Source organism: Ischnura elegans, chromosome 1 (genome assembly GCF_921293095.1).
Source record: "Ischnura elegans chromosome 1, ioIscEleg1.1, whole genome shotgun sequence".
NCBI lineage: Eukaryota > Metazoa > Arthropoda > Insecta > Odonata > Coenagrionidae > Ischnura > Ischnura elegans.
The window spans coordinates 140,347,293-140,367,270 of NC_060246.1; the positions used below are offsets into that span (position 1 = coordinate 140,347,293).

At 39.8% G+C, this 19,978-nt stretch overlaps 1 protein-coding gene and 1 non-coding gene across 2 annotated transcripts in view; one reads left to right on the plus strand and one right to left on the minus strand.

The window, feature by feature from the left end:
- LOC124171062 (CUGBP Elav-like family member 4) overlaps positions 1 to 19,978 on the plus strand; it is a 711,449-nt gene that overhangs the window by 163,389 nt on the left and 528,082 nt on the right. The gene's annotated exons all lie outside the window — the stretch shown is intronic.
- Positions 4,189 to 4,260, minus strand: Trnam-cau. Its single transcript has one exon. It is a non-coding gene; the product is annotated as a tRNA-Met (tRNA).

The following is a 19,978-nucleotide window of genomic DNA, read 5'->3' on the forward strand; positions in this document are numbered from 1 at the left end:
CCCCTTGGGAATCTGAGCACCCCGTGAGAGAACCTCAAGCGAGGAATTATAGCCGAGGGCTGGTTGATTATACTCGTGTTATTATACGGATGGTCCGCGGAGCATAAAATGCTGCCTCACTCTAATTTGCATAATATTGAAAGAGGTGGTGGGGGGAGGAGGGCGGGGAGGTGGACTGGCGTGCACGGAGGAATGGGAGTTGGTAAAATACAAGATGAGTAATCTAAGGGAAGGAAGAAGGCAAGGGAGCTTTTCCGGCGGCTGCACTACCACCACCAACACCAACACTGCCGAGGAATTTCCGGGTCGAACGAAATACGGCGGTGGTGGCACCGGCTGAGGCTACATAATTGTCTGCCGAATGATATCTCTCCATATCTAAATGAGTGTATTGCACCGTGTAAATCCCGTCCAGGAGCCTGGATTAGGGTGCCATAAACGAGAGATATGCAAAGCAGAAGGGTGAAATTACAAAGGTGGAATTTCTTCCATTTTAAAATTTAAATTAGTCACTTGTATACATGCACGGGATACGTTTATAGGAGAATTTTGTTCATAAAATGCTAAGCGTGAGTTTTAAGATAGAGGGGTTTTACAGTTTCAAACAATTTGAGATGTGGATATCGAGGATGATGGAGTAGACTGAGAGCAAAAGTGGCAAGAAAGTCGTAGGTAAGGTGAGAAACGAATAGAAATGAGGAGACAATTGGTGTGAATATAAAATTTGAGGAGGTAGGGTATAATGGTAGGCAAGATGGAGGGAGGGATTCTAGAAAATTATAAGGTAGAAGAAGTGAATAGAAATCGTGAGGGAAATGAGTGCTAAAATAATGAGAGCAATGAACCCGAAAAACGGAGTCCATGACACGTAAAGGATTTCACATTTTACTTTGAGGTACGGAATTTCAGCTGAATTTATGTGCCTTTAGATTTTGAGGGAACTCCTTATAAAATGCATCTAATCGTGAATATTATTTTAATAATTCCTTTACGTGATAAAGCAGAGGTTAGTTAAAATTGATGAAAGTAATTTTTATCGAATATTTTGACGCTTTTATCTAAAAGTTTCTAGAGCATAAAGATCATCACGTTTGATTTCCTGTAAATTTGGATATTTTTGCATGACTTATCTTTCAAGGAGTACGGGTGAGGTTTCCAAAGATGTCCATTTCTCCAAGTCAGTTCATCACTGAACTCAATGACGTATGATGTTTAAAAGTCATAATTTAGCACCGAATATAGTCGTTTAAGTTTCAAGAAGAGATAATGCTTTGCCTCAAATAAAGTTCAGTTAGGAAATTGTTCCTTTTGGAATTTCCAAAATTATTTATAGTCGATAGTGTTTTCAGCCAGGTAATTGAAGCATAGATAGGCTTAATCAATATTCCTAAATATAGACCTCACGAAGTTAATCTGCAAGGGAAGTTGAGCCATTGAGAACCAAGTAGTGGCTGTTGAGTTGAAGAGTGGTAGTGGCACTTGTGAGTGTAACATGATTTAAGGGTGCATGAAGAGCGGTTTGCGAAGGCCGGAGTGGTGTGAGATCACGGGGGTAGGACGGAGGCGGAGGATGGTATTCCGACCTCAGAGGAGAAGAGCAGACGGTGGACGTGGGAGATGTTTTTCTAGAGGAAGACTCGGGCGCTTGGAGAGGTTGGTTGGCTGAAAAGACCGCCGGTATCGAGAGGATGTGTGCGCGCTGGATGTGAGGAGGGGAGGGAGAGGTTGGTCGAAAGTTTGGGTGTGAAAGTTGGGATGAAAGAAGGTCGGGATGGAAAACGAATGGGTTGGCGTGAGAGGCATAGGCGAGGCGTATTAATATGCATGCGAAGTGAACTCCCCCCCCCCCCCCTATTTCCTTCCCTCGCCTCGCGGGAGTGTATGAGGTGAATACTGCATAAGAATCATAAATGACCTGAAGTATGCTTTTCGGTGGTATCCGATGGCTGCGTGCTGTCAAGAAGTGAAGAAGGTCTGGAAGTTATTCCGCCCAATCGATCTTCAAGCTTTGCCTCCCCTCTATGTCTCCCTGATTCGGTTATGTGGCCGGATCGACTTCAATTATTTATTTATCACGCCCTATTAGCTGCCTAACTCCGTTCAGTTGAAAATATAGTCAATTTTATTTTTGAAAATCCAAAGTACTAGACATCTGCCTGCCGGATGAAATTATGACAGTTATTATTAAAGGCACGGCTTACATATCTAAACATAATTATTTATTTTGGGTTTTATGTAATTTGAGAGTGGATTATTTTCTGGAACTTTTCCGACAGTTTATTTGTTTTTTGAGGAAATTTACGGCAGCTTATGTTATCGATTGGTTATTTTAAATTTATAGACTTGCTCTTTATGCTAAATATTTGATAACATACTAATACTTCGGTATTGGATACCTACTGGAACCATTACTCGCTTTATTATCCGTAAGTGGTGTAGAAATTTATGTTGGGAAATAAATTTTTTCAAATCGAAAAATAATTTCAATTTTCATGTGAAAATACATTTATTTGGAACAAGGAGGCTAGTTACTTTTCATGGAATTGTATTGCATGGTGTATATGAAAATTGCAAAATAAGCAGTCATCTATGAAATTACTGCCCCTTATTTACTTCCTCTCGAAATATCATAATGTTTTCTTTCAATTTATATTGTCTTCAATCTATCTACTATTATTGATTGTCCTATTGAATTTCATGTAGTCATTTTGTGATAAAATTTGAAATTTCTTGTTGGGACTCCAATCGAAACTAAAACAGAAAATTTTAAATAACCTTACGCACACAGAGCGAAGGAATATATAGGATTCGTTTGTGGAAGTATATTGCATTTCCATTTAGCGAAGTTCTTTCATACTAATCATGAAAAGCCTTCAACATACTGCGGTTTGGTATCAAGCAGAGTCCGATAAGTGCTATTGCAACGAAGAGTGGGATACCTTACTAGTTCTAGCTAACATTGTAAACACTGCTGGATTAATTCTAGCGGAGAGGCTGAAATTCTAGGAAGTTCCAAAGCCGGGAAGAGATTAGTTTAACTCTGCGCCCGGAAGATAAAGGTTGATGGAGTGTTATGCGCTGAGAGATAGAGTTGGGGGATAATTCCTTGGATGAAGTAAGAAAAGAGATTGAAGAGTGAATACCCAGTCGAACCCTTTGTCAGAGACATATTTCCTAAGATGTGAGTCGGAGATTAGGAGATTTTGGGGACTGTAAAAGCCGGCGAATGGGAATTCGATATTGGAAGATGCGTTTGTTCCCCGCGAATCTCTCCCCCACCCCTTTCATCCGACTCCTAACCCCTTTTAATCCAACTTCACCCTCTCCCACCCCCTCCCTCTGCTCCTCCTCTCACTTTGCCCGCCATTCATCAACTTAACCCCCGGCCTTGAATCCCCACACCCCCGAGCCGTCCCAGAAAATCCTCACCCCCCCCCCCTCTTTCCTTCCAAGACTCTTCCAGTCTCGCGTTCATTGCCTACCCGCGATTTACTTGGCTGGGTCGTAACTCAAAACTGCTGTATTTACTCGGCGTATGGCTTCGAGGAGGCAGATTGGTGTTTCCGCGGCGGGAGAGAGAGAGAGAGAGACGACGACGACGAGCGGGAAGAATCCCAATTGCACGCACCGTGGCAGCCAAGGGACACGCGCCGCTTTTGCGAGAGCGAGCAAATTTATTGGATCCCCACCGCACAAGCCGTTCCCCCCTTCCCGACCCCGTCGCTCGCTCACTTCCGCCTCGTTCGCAGGCTCTCCTTTATGTTTAACTTACTCATCCCTTCCTCATTCACATCCTATACTCCACCTCTCTGCAGATATCTCCTCAGAGTATGAACAAACAGAGAGCCCTAGCCCGGATGTGCCATCGTCAAAAGCGGAGGCCAATATTGGGACAACAATGTGACTTTGAATAATGCTGAATCATTGCGCTAATAATAAAAAATAGAAAATAAGGTCTTTAAAATATGTATATGTTAAATAATAAAAATAACGCAGGTGTTTGCTTTTACTGACTTCATAAGGCAACTATTTTTAAGTGTTTTGCATCATCTTCACTTCAGTTGATAATGGGGGGAAAAACAGGTTCAGAAGACGGGAAGTATTGAAATACGCGGGCGGGAGCCCGCAACCTTCGGTTTTATAGGCGAAGACTTTACCCTTCCGCCAAGAAGGCCGGCAAAAAGAAGTTAGCAGAGCGTGGTTTCGATCCACGGACCTCTGGGTTATGGGCCCAGCACGCTTCCACTGCGCCACTCTGCTCCGTCGACGGGAGTGTAGAAGCGTTGGATGCAATGATAGTTTTAACCGGTGGAATAAAAACTACTGATTCGGAAATCACACGAACAAACATTCAATAAAATCAACGCCGAAGCTGTTATATTAATCAAAATGAAAATGGAAACAATAATAGGAATGAGTTTCTCGCTCAACATTAACCTTCAATTCAAACGATGCCATGGGTGAAATCATCCAAACAGTGGTCTGGCCTATTATGAAAAAGTCGCGGTGTGGGTTATTCCATGGTCTCGGAGTTTCACTTTTATTTTATCCCGCACAATTCTCCTCCTTCCATGCTCCGCGAATCTCACCCCTTGCCCCTTCCAGGTGTGTCCTATGTGAGGATCTACGATGGGGTGAATGCGTTTGGTACCACCCCCTGGACTCCACAGCCCTCGTTTCAAAACAAATAAATTATGCAAATTTGGGCGCTCTTCTCCTGGGAAGGGATAACATTGTTTCTCAGGAAGTAATGCCGCACTAGGTAAACTCTACTTTCCGTGCCGTTAGCGGCGGTAAAGTCTCATGATAAGCGTACCACCTTGTCCTCAGGCGATAAAACGGAATGGTAATTTTTACTTGGTATGCGTTCCACGGTTCTGTACGTGAAAACGCTTTATTCAAACAAATGTGTGAGTTATTCATTTTGGTGAAGTTCTATTTTGATTGCTTCGATTTGACTCACCCTGATAATACACCCTTTCAAGTAATCCGTTAAAAAATATTTATTTCCAAAGAATCTTTAAATAGGTTTTCGGCGATAGGTGTCCATGATATTCGGCCCTAGATTGATGAGCTTCTGCACACAGATTGGATGACCAGAAAAGGCGAGAGTAATACGAGACAGATACATTGTATTAAAATTGAATCATTAACGAGCTTATGTTTATATGCTAGTTTCAAGATTCTTCATGTTCATAAATTTTATATATAAAGGGCCTTAATATGAAGCAAACACGCAAATTTTTTGGCTGTTATTTTACCTAACATACACAAGGCATCAGAGAATTAAACAGCGTCTCCAATATTTTTCGTTTTCGGGGGTATTATTTATACATTATTCGATGATATTTTTCATGCGTAACTTACATAGCTTTACAAAAAGGACTAAATACTTTTTCATGGACATCATCCGCCATAACAAAATTTCATGATGGGCTTAATTTATACCTTTATCTTGAGATTGCGGTTTAGACTAACCAAACCTGCCTTTTACGTGTATGTAGATCAAATTTTTAGAATAATCGTTCATTCTCTCTGATTCATTGGGTTTGTCAGAATATTTTCAATTATAATTTCTTAAATAGTAGTTTTTTCATTAAGTTGTAGTTCGAGTTGAATTACTACGTTCGACGTCTTTGAAAATTTATTTAATTCATAAATTGATTTATTCACCCGTAGCATCCTTTTATCTTACTCTTGAGTAACTTTGATTAAAGCCGAACTCAAGTTAGATATATAATTACTATTGGTATGCGTGTAGCAGTTGGTTTATTGACATTTATGTTGCAGAATTCAAAACTAACAATTCAGACAAAAAAATTGATTGAGACGATTAATGCGCGAACTTGAATCCCACGCTTATCGTGTTTGCTCAAATTAAAATTATCACTGGTGACCTCATCTTATGTGTCACGAGGTTAAGGTGTCTGTTTAATTTTATTTTTTGGCTGCCGCCTATACCTGCGTGCCCTTTACACCATGTTTCCTCAAGCCTGGTCTCCTCGCGTGACATCCTATCCGAGCGTGCCATGAATTTGCCCCGTCCCACGTTGACACATCCGTGAGTTACACTTATGCGTTTAATTGCGTGTTTCCTATCGTATGGCTAGCGCTCCTGTCGGCTCGCACTTGGCTACATAAATTGCATATCTCGTGTTGCGTGTCTCTGCGGAGATGAGGACCCACTCAAGTAAGGCACGCCGCGGGAGACCGCTGCCTATCAATCTCTCTAGCCGATCTCAGGGGGTTCTAAGTAAAGCTTCCGGTGGGAGAGTGTTGCGTAAATAATCTAATTATAAGAACAAGCTGTCAGAGCGATTTTTAATTTGTGAGGAGATAATCAGGAAAAATGTTTTCATAACTGATGGTGTAGTTCAACTCACTACAAATGAGTGGCATAAAAGGTATTTTAAGCTTTTATTTTGTGCTATAATTGGACTTTTATTTTCCGTTCTAAGGTATTTTTTCAAATTCCAGCACTTTTACCCCGTTATATTTTATAAAAAGTGTGAATTACGCGTAATATGACATAATCAAGCTAGATAATTTGATATATTTGTAATCAATTCACTAATATAATTATATTATTCATCTTATTTTTATTCATGAAAAAATAGCTCTGTTTTTCACGGCTTAGCACTTTGTTGGTATTATTCCTGTTTTTAAATGCCTGGTTTTTTTTTTGGTATCCCAGGAAAAAAATACTTTCGTTGCCTGCAAAAAAATGCGTTTGTTACCTGCACCTGCTATGGTACATTTATGAATGTCTGGTATTTTTTTCCTCAAACAATATTTTTGCAATCATTCCCATTTGTAACATGCACTTGCGGTGGCTACAAGTAAAGTCTATTTTCGTTGTATCATAAACCATTTCTTAAAACCGTCTAATTTTATCATGCTCTCTCCAAAAACTCAACTGTTTTTTTGTGACGAATGAAGTAATGTGATTACTTCATAACAGGTGTAATCCATTCACTGCATAAATTTTATCTCTCCGAAGGAAATGCTTTCCTCTTTTTTGTCACGACATGATATTCAGTCGCCTATTTCTCCAGGAATACAGGAAGCCGGAAACAATGACGATTTCCTCGAAACATTGCTTTTTGCGACCGACCATTTCTTGCACTTGGGTCTGCAATTGGGTAATTAAAGTCTTGTGTGTGCCAACAGCCCCTGCCAAACGCCCTCGCAAGCGGGTCTCAGGATATGGCCGGCGCATGGATGTAGATATTTCCTTTTCCCCGTGTTTTTTTCCACCTTCTACGGCGCCTTCCCTCGACCGCCTCTGCTCTAAAAACCAACCCTCACACCTCCCCCTCCTCCTCCGCCTTTAACTTGCAGCCGCACCCCACCCACCTTCCCTTCTCTCGCCACCGGCCGCCCTCAATCTGTCCTGGGCGCCACCTGTGCCTGATGACTCCATTCCGTACCTTACCCACGGAGAGAAATGTTCCCTTCCATTCTTGCCCACACCTCCATTCTCTTACCCCCTTCCTATATGTCTTTTCTCCTCCCCCTCCCACCTCTCTCCTGCACAACCCTTTCTCGACTCTTCATCCACTCCGACAACGACACTTATTTTAACTCCCTTATCCTCGCCGCAAATCTTTCCTCTTCCCCCTCACTTCCCCACCTCTTACACCACTTCCACCGCCGCTATCCCCTTCCCTTCTTATGGGCCGCAGCACGCCGAATGCTTTGGTAAGCTATGAGGGCTGTCCTCAATGCGCGCTTAAGCTTTGTAAGGTAATAATAATATCTAACCGTGGCGTAGAATATTATGTAAAGGTATTCTAATGATACTGATAAGACATCAGGAATATTTACGATTTGGGAGAGTTATAGTATCAAAAATGTTTCAAATCTCAAGGTGGGATTAATTAGGGGGAATGGTAAGCAAAACAAATCGATGGGAATGAAAGAAAAAGTGAGATAGAACATTTTGCTGATAGCTGATAGCTGAATTAATAGCTGAATTAATAGCTGATATTTAAATGGTATGAAAATGTGCTGAATGCAGAGTAATATGGAAATTGTTCACTTCCCCATTGGTACTGAAGAGAAGTAAATTAATTTTTTCGTATGCCGGAAAATAATAGCAAGAGCTTCTAATCATATTCAAAAGAAAAAATTGATGGTATTACCACCATTGTCATTACGCCTTGGTTTCCTTGAGGGGGATATTTTTCTATGGCTGCAGGGGAGGGAGATAGCTAGAGGTAGGTAGAAGGTGATATCCATGGCAAATTTGTTTTCACATGGATAGTTTTGCGATTATGAATTTGCTATTTCAAGCAATATTTGGAATGTTCAAGGACGTGTAGTGGGAATAATTTCCTTCGCTATGGCATCGCATTCGGAGTGTAGGGATCTTTAAGCTCTCATTCTCTCCATCCCCTTCCACAACCTCTTCAACGGTCGCTGGTCATCCCCTATACGCCTTTATGTCCTCTCCATTCCGCTTTTACGCTCCCTGTTTTTTTTGAAACCTTGAAAACCCTCCCATTCCCTTCTTCAGTCCCTTCCAAATGTCTCCGTTTTCCTCTCCAACGCGGCAACAATATCCCGTAGTGGCCATTGTTAACAAGTGGTAGTTATGCGCGACGGTCTGGGGACCCTAATTTACGTGAGTTTCGGAATATTTCATCCTTGTCTTTTCGCTCCGTTTACCCTTCCTTGGCGCTCATGATGCGATCGGGCAGGGACGCCGGGATAAGGGTAATGTTTCCGAGCCGCACGTCTTGAGTTATATTCTGGGCTACCTTCATTCCGGCACAGGCAACTAACCCCGCCCCTCATAGAACTATTTTCCCGCTTTAAAAACGAAAATGGTGGTGTAATACGGTCCTTTATCAGAAAAATAGAATTTAAAAATCGCCCTCCTGGGAATTATTCCAACGAATCGTTGCTCTGGAGAAAAAAAAATTAATCGAACTTTTGTGATGCATTTAAGCGGTGAAAATTTTTTACCCTTCTTTCTGCCAGAAATGCGATGATTACTATTTAAGTATAATTACGATAATTGTTCCGCTCGTATTATGATTTTGATGTCATAAGGAATTCTGATGCAATTTTCGGGCTTTGCTTTAAGATTAGGTACTTGAGCCTATAAGATTAGTCAGACGGGATGAAGACAGAGCTAGAAAATGACATATGTCGGAATAATGCTTTAACTTCACTTATTTACGGGCAACGTATAGTGTGAATGAAGGAAATTGTTTCGAAATTTCTGTGTACCTGGTTAATATATTATTACCATCCAATGTAGTTTGCCAAGTACACGTGATTGTGATTGTTAAAATATGAATAATGTGCCCACTTCGATATGACCTTTGATCTGTTTATGTGTGAATGTTTAATTTTCAGATGAGAGTAAGCTATTTACAATGGTGATGTGTCGGAACCGATGAAAAATTCATTTGTATGGACTTACAGGTGCAAATTTAATTGAACACCACACGAAGAGTTTAGTAAATAATTGATTTTGCAATTATTAATTTTTGTATCCAAATATTGGCTACACGGGAATATAAATATGCCAGCTCATTTGGAAGAGAAATGCAACGCATAAGCGATACATTTATATTTATATTGAATTTTTTATTTTACTGTGCATGGCTTCACATCTTACACGTACTACTAGAAAGAATTTTGTATTCTTTTATAAGTATATTTAATACTTTCTCTGTGCCTTAACACCTTTGATACACTTATTTTTACTGTGAAGTACATTATGAAGATATTAATTGAAAACCACTGTAAATAAAACCTTTCAGATAAATTTATGAACGAAATTGATGATGTTGTTCCTCAAATTGTAAAGAATCAGATTTTTATATGGAAGTTAATCGCTCTGGGAGGCGTGAATTACGCTATGAAATGAATATAATCGTGAAGAATTTCAGCCATGACGACCTTTTTTAAATCCCGTGTGAAAAAGGATACACACACCTTTTTTTCGCGAAGAAGAATCCCGGCACCACAGGGGAAAAACCAACTCATTGTGAATATAATTTTTGCACTTACTCCGTTACTGCTCCAGTACCGTTGGCATGAACTTAATATAAATGGATGCAAATTCCTCGCTATGCAATGCACCCTGAATATTTCAGGCCTTTTTATTTTCTTCGCCACACAATGGTCTTGGGCTGGAGGAGGATGGAGTGGTAACTAATTTCGCTCCCTAAGCCTCCATCTTCCCCCTCTCCCCTCCGCCAGCCTGCTTTTGGCAAATGACAGCGCGAGCTCCTCCTCTTCCTTCTCCCAAAAAAAAACTGTCCTGGACGATATTCAGAAAGAGTGATGCTCATTCACATTTTGGGCGCAGAGGAGGAGAGACAGGAGGCAGAAGAAGTATCGAGCCTTCCACAGGACCTCCTTCTCCTCACTCCAAAGAAAGAGCACTTAGTCGAAACAATGCCCTCATCCCCTCCCTCCATCTTTCTCGACTTCATTTTCTTTCCCTCCTCTCTCTCTCTCAGACGCTCAAACACGCTCTACACTGCGAAGTGAGCTATCGATTGCAGTTCGCGCGCCTCGTCCTTTGTCATTTGTTTACTTTTTATCAACAGCTATGCTTGGCTGCACACAACCAGCTCCGGTGCTTGGCTCCCCTACTACAAGCCGCCAAATACCTCGCACCACTCCCATTCCCTTGAAGATTCTGTTATTTCCTTCTCCTCCAAACCTCCTTCCCACTCCTTCAAGCATTTTCTGCCTAATAGATGCACAAATTTCAACCCTCTCCTCCCTTTATATCCTCACTTCGGTGAAGGAACTCAAGGAGATCTAATTAAATTTGGGGTAACACGATTTATCCACTCCTTACGTTCCACAGGTAGGTATTTATCGGATACTTACGTGTAGGCTAGATTTCCCTGGCTGCGACTAATTCATAAGCATCTCAAGCTTACCCCAATTTTTCCTCATGATTTTTGTAGCGATCAAGGGTGAAGAATTCGGTAAGAGGTTAGAGAAAAATATATCAATCTTCATACCTGTATCCGCCAATCCTCCTTTTTGAATCGATATATTTGTAGTTTCTCAATAAAATAGCATGAAAATCACACATGCATATGTTCCATATCCCTTTAGGCTAGTTTTTACTGTTTTGTTCCTTAAAATAATTCCCTATCTCAATTTTAATTTTTGCTTTTGAAAATTGAATGATTTTCTAATGAAATTCTTTCGGGCCGGATTCGTAATCACTGTTGAAGGTTTGATATATACTGTGGGGTTAATATAAGGTAATTCCTATTATGAAGCAAATTTATGCTATTCACATTAATGCCACAATGTTCCAATTCTATATGAAGCATACTTAAAAGTGTAGTTAATCTAAAATTAAGTCGACAGTGCTTATTTTAAGGATGTAAAGGCGTAGTGATTTAAATGGCTCTATGAGAGTAGCTGCAATGCTATTATGAGAATTTTATTCCGAATTTACCCAATGAAAAATCTATTTTTGCCCTCAAAATACGGTAAAATATGACATTTTACTTAATTTTCCCAATAATAACATTACAATCATACAATGTCATGAGCGCAACAGGCCGTTATGGCCCACCTGTTTCAACAAATTTTTCATCACCTATTTGTGCTCCTTTGGTCACTGCATTCTTGTGGCTCTGCTTTTCCCCTTCCTTCCCACCACCTTACTACCATTTCATGCTCCACCCCTATATAATGGGAGTTACTGAATGGGAGATACTGGAAAGGAGTAAGAGGAGCAACCGCCTAGTTTTTTCTGTTCCTCCATAATCTTCTCTTTTGTCTGTTTCTCTCCCTCTCCACGTCCACTTCCTCCCCAACCCCTGTCCTTCTCTCCCTCCTACCCCTAGTTTCATCCCCTGGGTGGGTACCTACACCTCCCTCGTATCTGGTGCTATTTATCTCTCCATGAAGGGCGTGTGTCTCTGGACAGCGAGGGTGTGTGAAGTGAGAGAGGGAAGGGGTGGATGTCGTTGACTTCAAGGGCTTGTGACAGGAAGTGAGGAGGAAAGGAAACGGAGACCAGTTTTGTGGAAGAAGTCGGAGTGATAGCCTGAGGAAGGGTTTAAACTGGGGCGAGGTCTAAGTATGGAGGCTGGTGGATGGATGGTGGGGCTATCATATGACAGTGGATGAATACAGTAGCTAATGGTCGATGGTGTAAGAGAGGGACGTAAAGGAAAACACAACAGCTGAAGGAGTCAATTAAAAATAAATCTAAGAGCTTACCCGTCGATGAGATAGTGATAATAGCTATTGGAGTCCGTCATGTTATTATAAGTATTTTTTATATTTTCTGTTTTCATTGATAATTTTGAGTGTATCGTTGTTCGTTGATATTTTTCTCGCTAATTCAAGGAACTTTAAACTATATATTTATAAATGTATCCATGTTATTTAGTGAATTTTCGGAAAAATGAAGAATTACATTAATCAGATTAAATAAAATCTTGAATAAAATTATTGAGATTAAATTAAAAATAAACGAAGAATTGATATGAATAATTCTATTACATGCTCTTATGTTTAAATAAAAGCCCGCTTAATATCATTTGATGATAAAAGTTAATTTTTAGGATTCACATAAACTATTCAAATGGCTGTAAAAGTCAATGTTAAAAGTAAGCTGCATATCAGGGAACCATATGAGCATGGATTTTGAGAATTATAAGCCACTATTAATTATGAGAGAGGTACTCGAAGAGATACTGTAAAATGTGTACGTTATGGTTAGGATGCGGTGTGCTTACCAGAATAAAGATATTTCCATTCAAAAGGAGTCAACGGGAGCTTCTGAAAGGAAAAAACTTGTATCTGGGAACCGGGAAGCTCTATCCGTTACAGAGATAGAATTTTAAAGTGCATTATATTAAAATTAAGCACGTTGCATCTTTTTGAAAGCATTCTTCCAAATCCCTAGGACGAGAAGAAAAACGCGTAACTCGAGAATAATGGACTGCCCTCGGCATTTTTCCGAAGTTTGCAAAAAACCATAAGGATGGGGGATTATAACAGGCGCCAAATAGACGCGTTTCCATTTAAGTTTTGATTAATGTAGCTGGAGTAGACATCAAGGCAAAAGGGGATGCAGCGGGGAGGGTTGGGGGGGGGGGGAGATCCTGGATTTAGAAGGTTGGATGTGGGGCCGTGGGAGACAGAGTTGTGGGAGGGGGGCAGCAGAGGGCGTGGGATTCATCACGACAGTGTAAAGGAGATTCCTTAAAGTGGGAGGGGGTGGAGAAGGTGTTATCCAGGGTCAGAAGGGAGTGCCGTGTAGGGGGGTTTAAAGGTGGCCTCTTATGGAAGGGATGAGGCTTCCTTCCTCAGAGGGTTAGCGGTAACGTTAGTGGAAGGATTAGTGGGAGATATGGAGGGTAGATGGCGTTTGGGGATGGGTTACGGATACAGGAAGCAGATGATCGTGGAGCAGGTGCATGTAGCTGCAAGGCTATCGCTCTCCCCATTCCAGTTTGCAAACGCTCTCCTGATAAATTGCTTCACTATTTGTAAAATTGCGAATTGTTTCCCTTAGGATTGGGTTCAGTGGAGAGGGCGGCGGTGATATTTGGAGATATTATTAATTGTGTGAGCTCTGTGGTGAGCTGAGTCAAACTACTGTGGCCGCGTCTTGGACATCCATTTCGTGACTGATAGTCTTCTTTCAAGCTCATCTTTATGTGTCTGTGTCCTCTTTCAATGTTTCATGCTTCATGCGAGATCTCCCTGTTACTCTAATGGATCTGAATTTTTATTTCATTTCTTTTTCTGAGAAAAAACTCTAATTGCCTTTTAATTCTTCAGTGTTTTGATAGATTGTAGCTGCAAGAAAATTACGCTTATTTCACATTACGACGAATAAAGCAAAAACCGTGGGTTTCTCAATTGCGTGAGAGCGTAAACATTGTATCATGCCGTATTTTAAGCTGAGTTACCGGTTGAAATAATGCAGTCTGCAATTAATCTCGGTTTCTTGCCGCGGGATAATCTATTAAGCTTTGGCCTCAGTTTTTTTTGGCTCATGTGCGTGAATATCTATGCATTTTCAAGATATTGCGTATTGAATACAGTAAAATAGGTGGCATTTATGCTTCAATGTATAGTAGCTGCACCTTCATAGCACCGCTTTTGAGATACCACAGAAATTCTTCCGAGAAAAAAAAAGGTATTCAGTGCAAATTTATACTTAAATTTTTATGGCAATTCAAATATTTACCATTACGGGTAAACCGATTTCTGACTTGAATTCTCGTAATTATATTTGAATTGATAAAAGCAATGCATGACATCGGGCAAAGTTCGTTTTATGAGAATTGCTTAAACATTATGTATCAAGTAAAAGAAAAAAATTGGCCTGCCTTTCAAAAGTAAGAAATATGTTGTCTTTAAATTGATTTTACATTATAAAATATTTAAATGTATATCCTGGCAATGAAATTATTCCTTTAGCGTTTTACAGTGTATGTAGTGATTTTTTTTCGTTCCTACAATTTATTGCTGAATAATTAACTTTCTTTTATTAAATGGAAATAAAAGTATAGAAAAATCGAGCGAGATAAGTTGAATACGTGGTATAATTTTCACAGCTTTGCATTGTTTGTAAGAAAACTGACACATGCATAAATATTGAAATTTAATGTAAAAAAGGAATTTTTACTGCAATCATTTCTGACGAAAAAACCTCCCGTGAAATGCCTGATCATACCAATTTCATTGAATGATGTATCGTTTGATTTAGTAAAATACCGGCTCTCTTTGTAGTGTATATATATTTTCTTACTTTTTACAGGCCCTTTTTCTCCACACAGAAGCTTGCATTTTCATTCACCTGTCAAAATTCGCAATTGAAAATACTCCCTTAGACTCATATCAGTTGAAAAAACTTAAGATAGCTGGTAACTCAAAAACAAGAAGAATCCATGCCTTGGCGGCTCCTGAAAACTGAGAGGGCAATTTTGAAGAGCACTTCTCTTTACTAGCGACGGAATATTGTCGGAATCGAAGAAGATAAGAATTCACCTCTCCTCATCTTTGAGTAATTTTTTTCCCAACTCCCCGCGGTTTCCATTATGAATACTTCCTCCAGCTTTCATGAAAAGCCGACCTTTCTCTCTCTCTTTCTCTTTCTGACTTCGCTTAAGTTAACTCATTTGCCACCAACCTTAAAAGCGAGAGAGACACCGCCCAGTTCCCCTTGGGCCGTTTGTGACCTAGACAGAAGCCTTACCATCTCTCTGCCCGCCTTTGTCGCAAGAGAACTAAAAGCAAATGGTTTTCATGTGGATGGAAACGTTTTTGAGAATTTCTGCTATTCTGTCCCCTTGCATAATTCATTTTCAAGGGAAGCAAGCGCAAATTGAAATAATTTCGCATGCTCGCGCGATACGCGGCCGCGTTTGAGATGAATTAAAATGTGATATTGCTCCAATTAAATCCTCGGAGACAGGGAGACCTTTTTAGCGGGAGCACTTTTTAAAATTAAATTCTTTTCTAATTGTCTAGTTTCCCCTTGAATTAAAGTGCGGTCTCTATGAGTAAATTATATTTTCCTCCATTCGAAGATTTCTGTTTGCTATGACGGGATAAGGCGGTGCTATCCTTCTGTGTGAGCAACCCGCATAACATTTAAACCTTGTCATTGCCTATACAGAAGGATGGTTTAAAATGTGATTATAATGATTCACAGTGGGATTAATAGTAGGCTGTGTCATCAGTCAGTCATTCCCGCAACCAAATAACATTCAGATCAATCAAGTAATCGATTGAATACTGGAGTGAATATGAATGACCTCCACTCGAAATATTCCACGTAATTTTGCCATTCTCTTTACAGTTACTACCTTGTTTTGCATTTGCAGAATACCGTTTTTATGACAAATACCTTGGAATTTCATTCATTATGTAATTATATTAATAATAATAATAATTTGTCTTTATTATACAAGCGAATTTAGGACAGAGTTGTCCTCTCTTACAATTAACTTGTTAGACATTCACAAACATCCATGCCCTGGATGGTAGTCAAGCCACCCAGGCGGGATTCGAACCCGCGACCTCTAGGTTGGCAGTCTGGGACTTTACCCCGGCGCCACCGAGGCCGGCAATGGTAGGTCGCATTATTAGTTACTAGTCGCATTAGTAGGCCGGCAATATTAGGTCGCATTCCATCCAAAAATACTATATTTTCTCGACTTATCATTCCGTAGCATTTGAGATGTCATCAGTTGGAAAATTCTTAATGGATGCACTTGCCAGATAAGCTCTTGCTATTTAGCGTCTGGCATTTTTCACTTTGATAAACATATATAAAAATGTTTTAATATACCACGCATTCCTCACTTTATATTATAGTTTTTGCAGTTACCACAGTTTATGGCAGTCGTTTTAATGCACTGTATAGTAAAGAAGAAAAGAGGTATAAAAAATACATGTCAAATTTTATTTAGTATCATACTGATGAATAAACGAAGGGTCAATTACAGGTTTCCGGTACTTGCGATTCAGGGTATATGATTTCACTTGAATGATGTAGATCTTGATAATGTTGGCATAAACCAAGTCTGGTCTTCCCCTCTTGTCTGATCCCGAATTTTCTTCCCTTCGCGATTAATTTCCAGAAATTCAGATTACTCTCTCCTGGATGCATTTCATTCGAGCGAAACCGAGATAAAAAAATACAAAGTATTCTAGGACGTCGTTTATTTCGCTTTTCCGAGCCCAAAAAGAGGAATGAAAGGGAGCGAGGGTTAAGGAGCAGAAGGAAGGAAGGGAAGCTGAGGTCGAGAATGAGGAAATGATGGTGGTGGGGGTGTGGGAGGTTAAAAAGGGTTTAAAAGGAGCGAGTGCCTGGGGAGGGGCGATCTGTACCCTGGGCAAGAGGAGAGGAGGAATTCTTCGGATCCTGGGGGAAGGGGGAGGGGTGTGAGTGGAGGCGAAGCTAATGGGAAGGAATTGTGCTCGGTTCTGTACGGCGTGTAAAAGCCTTAGGGGAGAGAAGGTGGATTGTGGACTGGGGGGGTTGGGACGGGGAGGAAGGCTTGGGCTACTGAGACGGACGGATGAACTGAAGGCGAGGAAAGCGGCTGTGTCGTCTTGAGGACCGGAGTAGGCGGCGATGAATGAGTCGGGAAAAATTATTCATGCAGCGGATAAGTGGTTTAAGAAGGATATACTGCGAGGAAACAACTCATAGCAAGTCTAATAATGCCTGACTTTCCACTGATTTCCATCGAAACTTTTCTCTAAGATCGGGAATCGAACCAAGGATTTTTGCGTTTCCAGGTAACTAGTAAGACCACTAGGCTATCTATATTGACCAGTTATCAATGAAATTTAACTTTGTTGAATATTTTAATTCCTGACTTCCCATTAGTTTCCATGTAAAAATTTCTCAAACATATGGAATCGAACCTTGGATATTCCTGTTTTATATCCAACGGCTATGCTATTGGATTACTCATTTAACATGAAACTTTAACAACGTTGAATATTATTATAAAATCCAAATGAGTACTTAAATATTCAGGAACCACCAATTACTATATCTTCATTCCAACGTAAATGAGAAACCCACGCCATGATTGTGCTCTACATCGCCACATATTTTTTAACCTTTTGCGCTAATTATTATAAATATTTCAGGGAAAATGCCAAATATTTCCATTTTATGTAAATTCTTCCAATTAGCCCGCAGAGTACTGTAACTCTCTATTTAAGGAAATATAAACTTTTACATATCGTTTTAAATTAAATGTTCATGGCTAATATCCTTAAATAATTTTAAAAGTCAGGTAGGTATGTATCCGAGATTGATTGGAATCAGTTGCATTAAGATGCTCTACTTTTACCCAATGTATATGAAAATATGCGTTTTTTAATCTGCAAGATTTTTAATGCATATGCTACATTCAAAATACACTTATTCATGCATGTAGATGTTTTTGTCAATGATATTGTTAGCACAATTTCCTCAAAGGTATTATTATTGCATTTATTTCTTTCCATGACGTTCTTCTTGTGAATGGTGCTTAATTGGGGAATGAGAAATGGTAATTGAGGGAAGGATTTATGTATATTCATTTAATTTTCATAATGCATTCACAAAGAGACTGATCTTACAGGTTTATAAATAAAATGGGAAAGTGTGACCTTATGGAGATTTTAAATCAATAATTCGAATCTTTATCACAAAAATTACCATATTTTAAACGCTTTTAACTGAAAAATATGTTAGCAATTTAGGGAAAAGAAACTCACTCTATGAAGATATTTGTGAAAATAGTTACATCATTGGTAATGATAATTTCAGAGCACCCCGGTAAAGTGTCAGTGGTTTCAGGAAAGAGATTCAAAGCAGTGGTAGAATGTCGGTTGGGAAGATCTGGAGGTGATTGACTGCGTTCTAATGAAAATAAAAGTGTGGGCAAAATGAATTTTGGGGCTGGGATGAGTCGTAAGTGGACGGAGAGGCTGTGGTGTTACCCTGAAGGAATGGATAACCCTCGTGGTGGGGGGAGCGGGGAATAAGAATTGAAAGCGGGCTTGAGTGGAAGTAAAAGGAGAAATGGGCCAAGGATGGTATCAGACCAGTGGGTATGGGAGGTGGGCGGTGGTACACGTTCTCGGAGGAAAGGAAGCGTGTAGCCCTGGATTGGAGGCGAGGGGAAGAGTGAGGGTGGGGGTTTGGCTAGGTAGAAGCCAATTAAAGAGGAATTTCACTCACTTCCCGCCCCCCCCCCAACCCCTCGGTTCCCTATTCTCCCACCCTCCTTGTCTTCTTCTCCTTCCTCCAAGCCCCATCCTCCTTCCTAATAATCCCATAGAACAACTCAGCGACGGATTCAATTTCCGCACCTTTTGGCCGGCGTTCCACTTGCAGCTCCCTTTTTTTCTTAAAATTACTTCTTTCGAATACTTTTTCTCATCATCCTAACTCCTCTCCTACCAGCCCTTCCCTTATCATTCGCTGCTTTACTCCAGTTATTTCTCAGCTCCAAGATTCTTACATCGTTTTCCTTCGTTATTTCGCTTTTCTGATCATTATCGTTTTATGCTGCCTATCATTATTTTTTTATCGATGCAAACTGATCACTTATCAGGAAATATTGCTTAGTTAACTATCTAATTAAGAAAACTTAACAGACCAAGATGAGTTAAGTTGAAAATTGTTTGGAGCTTGCATGAAATAAGTTTTTATCAATGTTTATTTTGATTTATTTGGATTCGCGTTACCCACTAAATCAATTGGATTTTTATTAAGTTACAAATATTAACGTTATTTTTATTTTTGAGAATTTTAATCAGTTTCCTGATTTTTAATTTCTATCCTCGATACTATAGTTTTCAGCCTGTTTGTTAAAAAAAAAGTTTTCCGTTTATAGTGACCTGTTAGAAAAATGTGTATCAGTCTCGTGCATATTTAATATTTCTCTTCCCTTAGAGATCCTTAACTTTTTCAGTTATCTGTTAACTCTCATTTAATGGATTTATGGGAAAGTAGAACAATTTTATTTGCAAGTAAATTATTTATGTCCACTGCTACGTTTAGTTGATGTACCCTTTGAAGTTTTCCCCGCCAGTATATCCAAATGGGGGACTATTTTACGTTCAGAATTTAATGTTTGAGAGAACACCGGAGAAAAGACGTGTCTTGTAACCTTTTGAAGAAGGCAAGTTAACTTGTTCGGACACATTAGGAGACATGATGGTCAAATGTATGCAATCGTAAAATACAATCGTAATACAAATAGACGGAAGGAGGGAAAAGGAAAGCCCCGAATGAGTTACGCATGACAGGTTATTGAGGATGTAAAAGAGAAAAAATACCCATTTATGAAAAGGCGAAAAGATAAAATGGCAGAATGAACAGCTGCGTCAAACAAATCCTACGATTGCAGGTTTATGGTAATGATCGTGTTCAATCAAAGTATGTAGGTCACAATGATTTCAAATTCTTTTTTCTGAATTCAATGCAGAAACATCTTGCGGCAGT